This window comes from Pleurodeles waltl, chromosome 1_2 (genome assembly GCF_031143425.1).
Source record: "Pleurodeles waltl isolate 20211129_DDA chromosome 1_2, aPleWal1.hap1.20221129, whole genome shotgun sequence".
Classification (NCBI taxonomy): Eukaryota; Metazoa; Chordata; class Amphibia; order Caudata; family Salamandridae; genus Pleurodeles; species Pleurodeles waltl.
In genome coordinates, this window is record NC_090437.1 from 65449079 (window position 1) to 65462834 (window position 13756).

Below are 13756 nucleotides of genomic sequence, written 5' to 3' on the forward strand. Positions count from 1 at the left end.
AACTATGCTTCAGTACACCCCTGGACCTTTAGAAGACCTCTGAAGAACTGCCTTGGACTCCAGAGGATTGTCCTGCTGCCTGAGGCCAGCCTTGCTGCTTGAACCGTGGACTACCAGCGTGACTAAAAGGGTTAGTTGGCTGGCCACCTCTGTGACCTACTGGGACATAGCAAGATCCATAGACCTTGAACTCTGCACCTAGCCTCTGCTGGAGTGGGGCCTAACTCCCCCCAAGTGGTGCCCACCCAAGTCCTGGAACCTTGGTTGTGATGTTAACAGTGCAGCTACTGCCTTACCCTAAAAGTTAGGACTTGGAAATATTTTCACCAAAAAGTGACCTGAGAACTGACAGAAGACTGGGACCTATTTGCTTGCAGATCCACCCAAGGTGCATTGCTGGTTGGCCTGACTCTGCAGTAACCCCTATTATGTTCTCTGCAGTAACCCCTATTATGTTCTTCCCCAAAACAGCAGAACCTGTTCAGTGGGACCTCACAGCAAATGTATACAGCTATGTGGATCCCTTGTAGACTTATCCTGCAGCGCCGTCCCGCTCAGGTTTTCGACTTCCAAAAAAATGACAAAGTCCAAAGGTAGAAACTTTCACTGTAACTCTATCTAAGGGTTCCTTGACAACAACATCTCTTCCTCTGACCCCCACCAGCAGCCTTATCCCACTAAACTTTAGCTTCTCAAGAGCTTCTCTTAAAAAATTCTTCTAAGTCTGAAGGTAAGTCCAGAAGGGGACCAATCATCCGACTGGCAGTCCATTGTGGTAAGCTGTAACTTTTGACTTTGCTATAATCTCACTTTGTCACAAAAAATGTCAAAAATGAATAACTGGTTCGATTGTTTGGATTTAATTATTTTTTGTATCATTTTATTTATTAAATGTTTCTCTAGTTCTCTAAATTGGTGTGGGATTTTTCTTGTGCAGTGTTGTCACTTTATTACTGATTGAGTGCTCCAAAAATAATTTACAAATTGCCTCTAGTTAAGCTTAACTACTTTTGCGCCAAGCTGCCAGAGGGTTAAGCACAGATTAATTTAGAGTCTTTTGTGGTTCACTCTGACAAGGATTGTGGCTGTTGTCTAAGTGGGACTTTTACCCTCCACAACTAATAACCCAGTTTCTTACACAGTGATAACAATATTTTTATTTATTTTAGTGCTATGCCTTTTGGTTAATAATAATAATGTATTTTAGGTTTGGTTATAGACTGTTTTAGCTATTTCCCAAAGCTTAAATCATTAAACAAAAAAAAGCATTGTACTGTTTATTTGCATCTTTATGGGATCTGAACTTTGATTGGTGATAATTGTCTGATGTCACCTTGAGAGAGAGAATCTCTTTTTTAGGTCAGACTACAGACAGCTTTAGCTGTCTACTAGAGATCATGTGATGACAAATATTATCCAGGGAGACCTTGGTGTTCGCCTCCTTTGCCCCATAGCGTCATTAACAGCAGGAAGTAAAGCATGGACCATAACATAGATATAAGGGACCTCAGCAGTCACCAAAGCTGCCACTGTGGCAGGGACCAGAGCAGTCATCACAGCAGGAGCCATGGCATGCTCCACAGCGGTGGCCCCAGCTACCATTTCAACAGAGACAACAGCAACAATGACAGCTGCAGCCACAAATATGTCCATATCTTCTACCACAGCAGTGACCAGAGCTGCATATTGCCTCCCATGGCAGACACAATACGGCAGTGACAACTGCAGCTACAATAGTTTCTACCATGACAGCAACCACAGCAGCAGTAGTAACAGGAACCCCAACAGTAGCCACAACAGCTGCAACCATAGCCACCACCCCAGTATTAACAACAACTGCAATAATGACTGTAGGTAGAGAAGGAGCCACATCGGGAATAGCAGCTTCTACCCAGTTGTAACCATAGCTGGAACCTCAGAACGTAAATAGTGGCCACCAAATCAGATACAGCAGCAATTGCCCCAGATTCAACCACAACAAAAGTAACAGCTGCCATCTCATCAAGGACAACTTCAGTGACAATAACTGAACCACAGAAATAACACCACTTTACCCACAGCGGGCATAGACCGGAGTAACAACCACACCTGTCCCCATAAAATAAACTACATTACCAACACCATCTCTCACAACAGCACCTTCTGCTGCTGCAACAGCATGGACCACAGCAGTGACCATAGCTGTCACCATGGCAGTGACAGTAAATCTGTGCGCACCATTAGGGGTCACAGTTGTATCAATAGAAGAGATATTTAGGATACTTTTGTAACAACAGGTTCTGTTTTAATTTGTGTATGATTTTATGTTTTGTGTTTACATAAAAGAAAAGGAAGATTAATGCATCTTTCAATTTTTTATAACAAAGATTCACTTCTGAGAGTGATGCAAGGTATTTATTCCATTATAAAAGGTTTAAGCAAATTAACTTTATGGAACATTGCAACTGAAAGTTTCAGTGATGATTCTTTTACTAACCAGTTGCTAAGTGTGTTTAGAGATATAGTACGGAGCGCATATCATTTGACTGATAGTTCTTTAACCCTTTCCCCTTGTGTTGAGGGTTCCACAGTTGGTAGCGTAGCACGCATTCTGCATGTCATTTCAGAATTTCCGGAAAAAAAATATGGAATGAGCCGTATTTTGAGCACCCAGGAATTACAATTGCCAGGTATCGGTATTTACTGCATCCAATAAAAAACTCAGCCGTATCCAGCCTAATCAAGGCCTAATATGCAGACTCATGCATTTGAACACACATGACATGTACAGGTAAACATTGCGAATCGGCCCATTAATTCCTTAATGTTGCACACATCAACCTTGGGTCATTTGAACTAAGTTTATTGTTCCTCAGCTGAGTACGTTTAATGTCTGATGCCTTCATTAAACACATATCTCCACTCGTGTAATCTCATCCATGGTGCTGCTCATATGTGCCATTGTGGTGCTCATAGCACATTGAGTGCTGACATTGTCCATCGGGCAGAGCGGATTACCTTGCACTGCTACTTCAGACTCTGAGTACAGGCTTCCTCCGCCTTCATCCAATCACATGCACATTTAATCAAATGGCTCTGCTAATTGCCAGTGGAAAAGGAAATGGAAGGCTCGGTGTCTGTGCGGTCTGCTTAGATTCCTGAAACCATCTGCAGGAAAAAATCCATAAAAAGGTTGTATGTCTTCTGTGGTAGAAGACAAAAGCTAAGCCCTGCTATTAAAACAGATTTGAGAGCACTGGTTTAGAAATCAGGAGCCAGAGCAGCTGGTTGTATTTATTTGCATCACTTCCCTGCATCTATCTTCTTACAACCCCTAGCCTGACAGATTAGAAGATAACGCTAACTCTCCAAACGCTGTTGCCTGGGGTGTTTTCACTTATTTTGGGACTTTAGGATACCCATTTTTTACTACTTATATTAGTCACACCCATCTTGAATGTCTTAATGAGTGATGCATACATATGGAATGGTCATGCCTTGGTTCCATGTGCCTCAGCTACACCCAGTTTTACAAGTTAGTGTGGGAACCGGTTTGCCACTATCAAGAGAGCGGTAAGATTGTCGCATATATGCTGTAGTGACGGTCAGACCAGCCTATCTCCTTATGTAGACTCTATTAAGAAATTCTTTCCTCTGGTGCAAAGAGCTGCAATCAAACCTACCAACTTCAGGAAGAATATGAATTTATTGGAATTTCGTGTGCCATTGCAGGGAATTTTCCGCAGTGGCTACGTTTGAAACACTATCAGTGGCCACGAAGAGGTGGAGCAAGTGGGCATGAGGAGGTGGACTAAATGTCTGCGTATCACACCTTAATTGCAAGGTGATCAGAATAGTGGACGGTACTTACTCCATGTGCTAAATACCAAAACTCTAGGGAGTGGTATCTACCAGGTTCGGTAAATACCTACTATTCAAGGTTTTGGATCTCAAAATGTGGCAACAAATGCAGACACAGGGCCTCATTTACAAGGCCCTAGCTGCACACGGCACCATCATTTTTTTAATGCTCCAGTAGTGCAGTGTCGCTGCCCTTATTTACAAGGCCATGCAAAGCCACCTTGTGTGGGTTTTCATGGCCTTGTAAATATGGCCCCCTTTCACCCTTAAATCGGATAAAAGGGGTGTTCCATGTGTGTTGTTGTGGCTTCCCAAGCAACACCCATGGAACCTGATGGAATCTGATGCATTTCCACATTTACAAGGCTGGCAATGCGTCAGATTCCTATGCCACCTCGGGGGTGGTGTTAAAGAGGCGCAATGGGAAGAAATAACATTATTTCTCCCTGTGTTCTCCTCTTTGTATATGTGCTGCATTGTGCAGCAGACATACAAAGAGGAAAATGCCATTAATGATTGTTAATGTGCAGAAAGATGCCCCTTCTTGCACATAAACAATCATCCCTTCAATGTAGGCACCCTTGCACCACGGTGCAAGGGTGCCCGTATTTTGCGCTAGGCAGGAGTTTGTGCACCAATGCTGAGGAAAGCACAGGAATGCATTGCATTTCTGTAAATACGACGCATCCCTGCACTTTCAGTATTATGTAGTGTGACACAGCAAGCTGGTTTGCAGCGCCACACTGCGTCATTTACTCGTAAATGAGGCCCACAATGTTTACCAGATCAAATTCAACATGTTTCGGCTTTTTACTAGACCTTTTTCTTCTGATAAAATTTGCCTGATTTAACCTGGCAAAATCTGCCAACAGATGTGATGTGATAATTATAGTATAACATTCTAATCCTTGTACAAAGGTCTTGTGCTTAGAGATCAGAATTTCAACCTCGAGGCATAATAGTAAAGTCTGTGCCAGGTTTTAATTTCAAGTCAACCCATCAGATCACAGCAGTAGTGCAGATTAGAAATGTATGTTTATGGCAATGAGGTGGTGATGCCTGAGTACCTCAGGGTGACATTTCCCTGTGCCACGCCTATCAATGTATGAACTATCGTAGTACTGCCTTTCTTCCTTGTTTACTCAGCCATCTATTATCTTTGCTGCTTTTAGGCATACTGTTGAGACTGGCTACGCCCACTGAGGTTCAAAAGAATACAATTTCATATGGTTGATTTACACCGTAGGACAGACCCTCAAGCTTTCCATTCGGCCGAAATTGCCCCTCCAAAATGGTATTCGTAAGGTCCCCGTTCATTTCTACACATCAGATGACAATTACTGCTGATTCCTTTGCTTCGCATTACCAAATGCACAGAGTCAAGGACATGTGCTACGCAAAAGTAGCAGCCCTTTGCAGTGTGAGAGTTGTGCCTTTTCACCAATTAAAAATCGTGAACCTGGCATTCAGATTGCCAAGCATCGGACACTCAACACATCAGCTGGTACCCCAAGTCCACCAGCAAACCAAAACCTGTCGCCCCCTCAGTGTTTATTGTTGAATACTGGCAGATTCACCATGAACTCTATCCAAGTAGATCCTTCTGCGACTCTCACTATTTACCCTTCTCTTGAATGAAGTCATAGAGCTCAGTGTTAGGAATGTGTGATAATAGAGAGCACATAACTTACTGTGGCTACGGCTCACCTAAAACGTATAAATGTTTATGTACATCGTGGGCTTACTGTAGATTTACAGCTTTGTTGGGATTCGCAAAATCTCTGCGAGTGCATTCAGAACACTACGAGAATCACAGATTTCCAGGTGTACTAATATTGCTGCTAGTTATCCTATTGTTGACTGTCAGTCAGGTGAAATCATTTTTTTAATCTCCTGAAAAATATTTTCCGAGGTGGGAAAATCCCTTTTACTGCACTCACTAAAATCTGAAGGCGTGTGTCACTTCCTGCATTAAGCATATACTTACTCCAACCTTTTTTAAAAATAAATTAAGTTCGATAGGTGAGGTTGGATATGGCATTAGAAATATTTGTAAATAACCACGATTTAAGGAGTGTTGGATGTTTCCTACAATACCAATGTCCATCCCTCTTACAAAGTCCTGGTAAATCCCCGAACCCAGCACTGCACTTACGATGGTGAACAATCCGGGAATCTGAACAGGTTTCTGAAGTTGTAAGTGATATTTGTACCTTTAAATCTCTATAAATATCAATTTTGACTTTACTGAGATACGTAGAAAGATTGTATTAAAGAGTTTACTATAGATGGACGTATGGTAAGTATAAATATGGGCCTCAGTGACATTTTACGACTAGAAAATTTGCTTCCACGCAGTGGTTCCCCATTTCAGGGATGCTCCTGGGGTGAATTTAGTACATGGTAATTGTACATTTTCATGCACATTTAGTGTTGGTGCAGTACCATCCTACTCTTAATAAGGGCTTTAGATTTGTCAATGCAGATCCCTGAGTGACCCATTGTCGTACAGACACAGTCTGAGAGAACAGAGACATTTCTAGAATATGTGATTAAAGCAGGAGGCAATATGTGAACCACTGATATTGAGCTTCTAACATCACTGCCATATGCTGTGTACTTTTCAAGAGTTCTCCATAGTCCACGGCATTAAGGGGCATATATAAGAGCCCTTAGCGCCATCTACCGACACATTAGCATCATTTTTTTTTATTCCAATGTTTCGTTAGATGGCCAAAATCCCAGTGCTGTATTAACAAAGTGGCTCAATGCATGTATTGCTCCACTTTGTAACCGTTTGTGCTACAATATGCCTTAGCCAGGTATAATGTATGCAAAGGGGGCATTCCCCCGTTAGGAGGGCCGAAAAAATGGCGCAAGGAAATCTAGCAGATTTCCTTGTGCATTTTTTGCGCCACTTTTGAGGCCTGCTCAGAGCAGGCATTAAAAAAAGGGCCCACTATTGTTTACAATGGGCCCCTATGTACTCTGCAGTTTCATAGAACCAGATTTCCTCCAAAGAAGTAATCTAGTACCACTCCCATGGTGCTCTTAGTGCAATGGCTTGATTTTAATCCAGACTAGCAATGTTTTGATGGGTGGACTACAAGTCTGAAATTGGTAGAAAAGTAGTATTTCTGTGACCTTGGACAGAAGTGGCACATTCACATCGAGAATGATATAACAGGTGTTTTGAAAATAGGTTACATGATTGTATGATTGAATAAATAACGCAAATGGCTCGTAGAAAATGTTTAATTTTGTATTCCCCGAAATATAAGGCAAAAGCTCAAGCATAGCCATTTATCATAAAAGTATGGATGGGATCAGCTATTGAAGTAGTAGGTTTCAGTCCATCATGAGGTTGTAAGGTATCCAAGTGTATCGCAGAAAAAGAAAAATAATAATCTTAATTAGCGGGGGTGGCAAACATTCCCGTGACATGTAGTTTTGCCATTGACAAAAAAGTCACTCCGTAGCCCTGTGATTGTATTGATTAGAAAGTTTTATTACCACCAAGCAGATGCTTGGGCGGGGCACAGTACAACCTGCTGTTCATATGCGGTGGAGGCGAGGTCTATTATGCTCCAAATACCCCCCCGTCCGTGTTCATGTTGTACTTCATTCTCCGTCAGAGGCTTGCTATGCAGTGACGTTTATCAAGCTCGCTGTGTGATGTTGTCTAGTTATCTCTCTGGCTGTTGTTTTGCTCTTAAGTATGTGGTGAATGAGCGATACAGTGTTCTTTTCATCATGCTTGTCCTTATAGGTACAATGCTGTTGTAGGCTGTCCACACAGACGCACCCCAGGTTTTGTGAGTTACCAACACCTGGGTGTACACAGTATCGCTACAGTGGAGGGCGGGGGGAGTGGAGGTGATAAACTATATAAAATGCTCTGTACTGTTGGTTACTTGAGTGGTCCAAGTGCCTGGCTGTCTAAATCAGTTGTTGGTTCAAATATAGTAACCAAAGAAATATGTGCAAACACTGCATATTGATATCACGAGGTATAATTTAAAAACCAATTTTTATTGGGTTAAGCATTGTTAATTACACTAGACTAATAGGGTAAAAATACCACTTAATATGGGGGCTGAGGTCCTCTTAAAACATTTATGAGAATATACCAGACCGTATTACACACATGGTGGCAAACTGCATAAGAAGGTCTGATTTTCGTGAAAGAAAAAATGGGTCGTTATTAATGGTTTCTGTTGGAGGTTTTTTTAAACGAATAATTTGTTTCAAGAAATATATGCATACAAAAAGTAATTTTCATGGTAATGTAAACCTGGAGATTCTATAGTTCAGTTTCAAAATTTAAGTTTGTGGAGATTCTTTTTCATGGTATGCAAATATCATCTGGTGCTTGCTACGGCAATCTAAATATAATACTCTCGTGTTTTTAAAGTATTGGACTCCCATGCTTTGGTGCCCATTTGCTGCACAGGTTCTAAGGGTCCATCACTTATATGGTGTGTTGAACCACAACTGTTGCTTAGCTGTTTTCTTTTGTCTTCCGTAACATCTTTCCCAATCAAACCTAGCTTATGTTGAAATAAAGAATGCATCTCTTGCCCTCTATTCTCTTTTACTTCTCCACAGTATGTTTCTTACACAAGTGTGCTGCCAATCTGTCTTTTCTTATATTTCTGTTGCAACTAAGAGATTTTTTTTTTAATGATTGCAGTTTCTTTCCAATGCCTGGCATTATAAAGGAATGAAATTAGCATACGTGGTGCTATAAAAGCACTACAATCCAGGATATAAAAACAGTAAACCTTTAAGATATTCAAACATATACATTAATGTAATAATTTACAATGCAGGTGTATCATACACATAAAATACCAAAAGTACTAACATATATGTGACATCCCCATTGTTGTACCATAATACTACAGACAGGAATTTCTTTACTACAATCTTTCACGTATTCTAATACCTTAAAAACTTCAGTGTATGAGTGCAAATTGCAGACTCATTTATGAAATGTGAGAGGGGGAGGAAGCATATTGTCTCCAGAGTTTTCAATAGCTGACCAGTATCAATAACAATGACCAGTCTGGCTACACACTTTCCAAAATAATTTGGCCATATGATTCCAAATAACATTTCATCATTCATGAGAGTGAAAAAGGACCAGATGTATGAAACATTTTTGCCTTCATAAACGGCCCGATATGCAGAATCGGGACACTTGCAAACGTGAAAATACCTTTTCCTATGTACAAGGTCCAAATTGCGATTCAGTGTCCTGTTAACGAATGGGAATTTGGGTATGCAAATTGGTATTTTGAAGAGGCATGTTTGAGGCGTCCATTCCAAATGTCCATTTGCATGGGTATGTATGAATGTTATGCAACCGAAATGTGGTAGCAAAATATTCACACTTTACTACCAACTTGAAGTTAGTGGTAACCCATTCACAAAAGGGAGGGGATCTTCAAGGAACACCTTCCCCTTTGAGAATGGTTGAAAAAATATTTTTTATGAGCAGGCAGCGACTCTTAAAAAATGAAAACAAAACTTTCTTTTTTTTTTTAAATGCATCCCGTTTTCCTTTAAGGAAGATGGGCTGCATTTCAAAATAAAAAGATTGCTTTCTTTAAAAGCAAATACAGATATGGTGCTCTGCTGACCCCAGCAGGCCACCATCCCTGTGATTTTTGATAATCCCAAACTGAGGCTTACCTCATTAATATTCATGAGGTAAGTTTGGGTGCGACCCACTAGGAATTGCAAAAAGTGTAAAAACACTCCAGGTTATAATATACAGATCATTTTACTTTGTCAGGAACAGTGCAAGGGTGTTCTGTGCACGTGGCAAAACAATATTTTATTGAAATGCTCCTGCATCCACCCAGAAATACATTATTTTTTCTGCTGTTTTCTTCTAATAAGGTACCATTTAAAGGATGCCATGAATCAGGAACCTTTCTAAGTCTTATAGATGTGCCGGATATTACCAGGCCTGTGAAGCTACCAGCTATTCAAACATTTGATTGCTTAGTTTCATCCAGCTAGCAGTTTCATTTTAAGGTACAACATATCTCTTTTATGATGTGTTGAAACTGATTATTAAGATTATGGGCCACACGTATGAAGATTTAAACTAGCAATTTCCTAATTGCGATTTACTGTGAATCGCAATTAGGAAATTGCTATTTCAAATGCATAACACTCCTTTGATTTTCATTTATCATTCTTAGTGGGTTGCAAATGGACCTACTTCATGAATATTAATGAGGTAGATTGCAATTTGTGACCTATTCGAAATCACAATCATTACAGGGATGGAGGCCTGTTGGGGTCAGCAGACCACATGTCTGTAATTGCTTTTAAGTAAAGCATTCTTTTTTTTCTTTTTAAAGCAGCCTTTTTTTCTTAAAGGAAAAGACTGAAACTTTGAAATTTCATTTTATATGAGTAAGTGACCACTGCCTGTTTTAAAAATATTTGTTTCCATTCTCAAAAGGGAATTGGTCCCTTGAAGAGTCTGTAAAATATAAATGATTTGCAACCGTAATTGGGTGGAAAAACATTTATTCATCCCATTCAGATTCGGTATTTGGAAAGGATGCCATAAACGTGCCCCTTCCAAATACCGAATCACAAACACAAATTGCAATTAAGTAACCTGCTACCAAATCACAATTTGTGTTTTGTATGTTCTTAAAAACATTAATGCATTCGGAAGAGGCCCGATTGGGCCGTTTTAGACCACAAAAATGCTTTGTACATAGGGTCCTAAATGAATACACATTCAAAATCGGTAACATAAGTAACATTTCAACTTTGCCTACTGACAAAAAATAATACAATAATGCAAAAACACTACCATAATAAAGGAAGGGTAAATTAAATTGCCTAGGTCTCAAGCTGGCTCTCTTACTTCCACAAGCATACTCTCTCTACAAGTGAATCTATTCTGGCTCATCAGACGAAGATCACACCAGCATGGCAAAGCATGAAAGAGAAACACAAGCTGATATATGTCGTGGAAGGAACTAATGCCCTAATTTAGTATGTGGCATCTGGTTACTCCATCGCAAACGTGACATATATCCTGTCTGCCTCATTACATGTGTACTAGGATATAATGTACCTGTAATACAGAGGACAGGTTTTCAGTAACCATTTGTGATGGTGAACCGTCTGACAAACTTTAAATCAGGGACTAAGGCTGTACAGACGATCCTGACCTTCTATGTCAGTTAAACCAGAACCTATGACACTCCTTCTATGACATATACCTTGGACGTACAGGCCCATGCCTGCAGAATGGTAGGTTTTTCCTTTATGAGCCTGTGCTGCCTTGCTGAATCTGGAAATTAACTATAGATCTGGGTAGTGTGGCCTGGAGGAAAATGTTTTGGCATCCCTCCCACCCTTGCAAAGGCCCTGCTTCAGACACATCAAGCAGTGATTTAGCAAGTGTGCCTTTGGCTCTTATTCAAACAAGTAAAATAGGGTCCTGTCTCCACATCAGGATTGTATCAGACACACATAATTGTGATTCAGTGGCCCCTCAGTCCACTAGGACCTGGTGACACTGCACCTGCTGCACTAATATAGCTACACTCCTGGCCTCCAGCTCATCCTTAAACATTAACAGTCTCCCATGAGAGCATTTCAAAGACTCTAAGCTGACCTTCAGTCTTTTGTCTTTTTCCCAGTGGAGGATGAACTCTCGGAGGAAAATCTGCTCTCCAGAGGAGGTGAATTGATCAGTACTATAGTAAAGGAAACTATCAATATGATTCTTTCTGCTGCCAGGTGGGTGTTGTAAGATAATGATCATGAGGAGTTTTGGCATTGTGTTTGTAATCACAGTGAGGCGATGGAATGAGTGGAAGTTCACTGAGTTAATGCATTTGGGGCTGATTCACAAATATTCTGCTGGGAGGTGGTGCTTTCCCTTATAGCACACCTAATTTACTCCTGGAATTCATGAGTAAACTAGGAGTAGTACAAAGGTAAATCACAAAAATTCCAGTTGAATGTAACCCAGTCTCATTTAAGAGACTTTATTAGAAATGGGGTCTTTGGTTGACAGTCAGGTTACCCCCTGTTCAAGCAAGGACTCTCACTCTAGACAGGGTAAAAGAGAATCACCCTCAGCTAATCCCTGCTTACCCCCTTTGTAGCTTGGCAGAGCAGTAGGCTTAACTTCAGAGTGCTAGTTGTAAAGTATTTGCACCAAAACACACAGTAACTTAATGAAAACACTACAAAATGACACAACACAGGCTTAGAAAAATAGGAAATATTTATCTAACCAAAACAAGACCAAAATGACAAAAACCCACCATACACAAGTCAAGTTATTAATAAAAATGCAAAAAGAGTCCTTAAGTAATTTTAAACAGACACTAACACTGTTAGCGTGGAAAAGTACCTTGGGTGCGTCAAAAATAACACTGCATGGGTAAGTGCGCGTCAAAAAGGGCTTGCGGTGCGTTGATTCCACTCACGAGCGGGACCTTGCGTTGTTTCTCCTTTTGCTGGGTCGGGGCGCGTCCTTTCTCCTCTCTGCAGGAGAGCGATGTGTTGGTCCAGTCAGCACTCTCAGGTCCGGGCAGGCCTTGCATTGTTTTTACACGCCCAGCGGTGATTGAGTCGGAAATTCAGCCGCACGCTGATCTGAAAACCATGCAGCGCAGGTTGCAATCTCCCAGCCTCCGTCAGCGATGTTGCACGTCGTTTCTCCTGCTCCGTGCGTCGATTCTTCGGTTGTGTTTCCGGCGAGAGTCGATTTTCAGCTGCGGAGCCGGCGGCGTGTCGTTTCTTCAGCTGCAGATTGGAGTTGCGTCAATCTTTTCCCCGCACGGTGCTCTGTGCTTGGATTTCCTTTTCTTTAGGCTGCCAACTTCTCCTTTCAGGGTCCAAGGAACTTGATAGGCACCACAGGGCAGAGTAGGAGTCTCTCCAGAGACTCCAGGCGCTGGCAGAGAGAAGTCTTTCCTGGACTTCAAACAACAGGAGGCAAGCTCTAAATCAAGCCCTTGGAGATTTCTTCTCAAGATGGAAGGCACACAAAGTCCAGTCTTTGCCCTCTTTCTCTGGCAGAAGCAGCAACTGCAGGATAGCTCCACAAAGCACAGTCACAGGCAGGGCAGCTCTTTTTCCTCAGCTCTTCACCTCTTCTTCAGGCAGAGGTTCCTCTTGTTTCCAGAAGTGTTTCTCAAGTCTGTAGTTTTGGGTGCCCTTCTTATACCCAATTTCTCCTTTGAAGTAGGCCTACTTCACAGTAAAGTCTCTTGTGAATGTGAAATCCTGCCTTGCCCAGGCCAGGCACCAGACACTCACCAGGGGATTTGAGACTGCATTGTGTGAGGGCAGGCAAAGCCCTTTCGGGAGTGAGTGAACACTCCTCCCCTCTCTCCTAGCACAGATGGCTCATCAGGATATGCAGGCTACACCCCAGCTCCCTTTGTGTCACTGTCTAGTGTGAGGTGCACCCAGCCCAACTGTCAAACTGACCCAGACAGGACATCCACAAACAGGCAGAGTCACAGAAATGGTCTAGGCAGGAAAATGCTCACTTTCTTAAAGTGGCATTTTCAAACGCACAATCTTAAAATCAACTTTACTAAAAGATGTATTTTTAAATTGTTAGCTCAGAGACCCCAAACTCCACATGTCCATCCGCTCCCAACGGGAATCTACACTTTAATCAGATTTAAAGGTAGCCCCCATGTTAACCTATGAGAGGGACAGGCCTTGCAACAGTGAAAAACAAATTTAGCAATATTTCACTGTCAGGACATATAAAACACATTACTATATGTCCTACTTTAACCATACACTGCACCCTGCCCTTGGGGCTACCGAGAGCCTACATTAGGAGTGTCTGACATGTAAGAAAAGGGAAGGTTTAGGCCTGGCAAGTGGGTACACTTGCCAAGTC

General features: G+C 41.6%; 1 protein-coding gene across 1 annotated transcript in view; it reads left to right on the forward strand.

The window, feature by feature from the left end:
• FRMPD1 (FERM and PDZ domain containing 1) overlaps positions 1-13756 on the forward strand; it is a 1007848-nt gene that overhangs the window by 152761 nt on the left and 841331 nt on the right. The gene's annotated exons all lie outside the window — the stretch shown is intronic.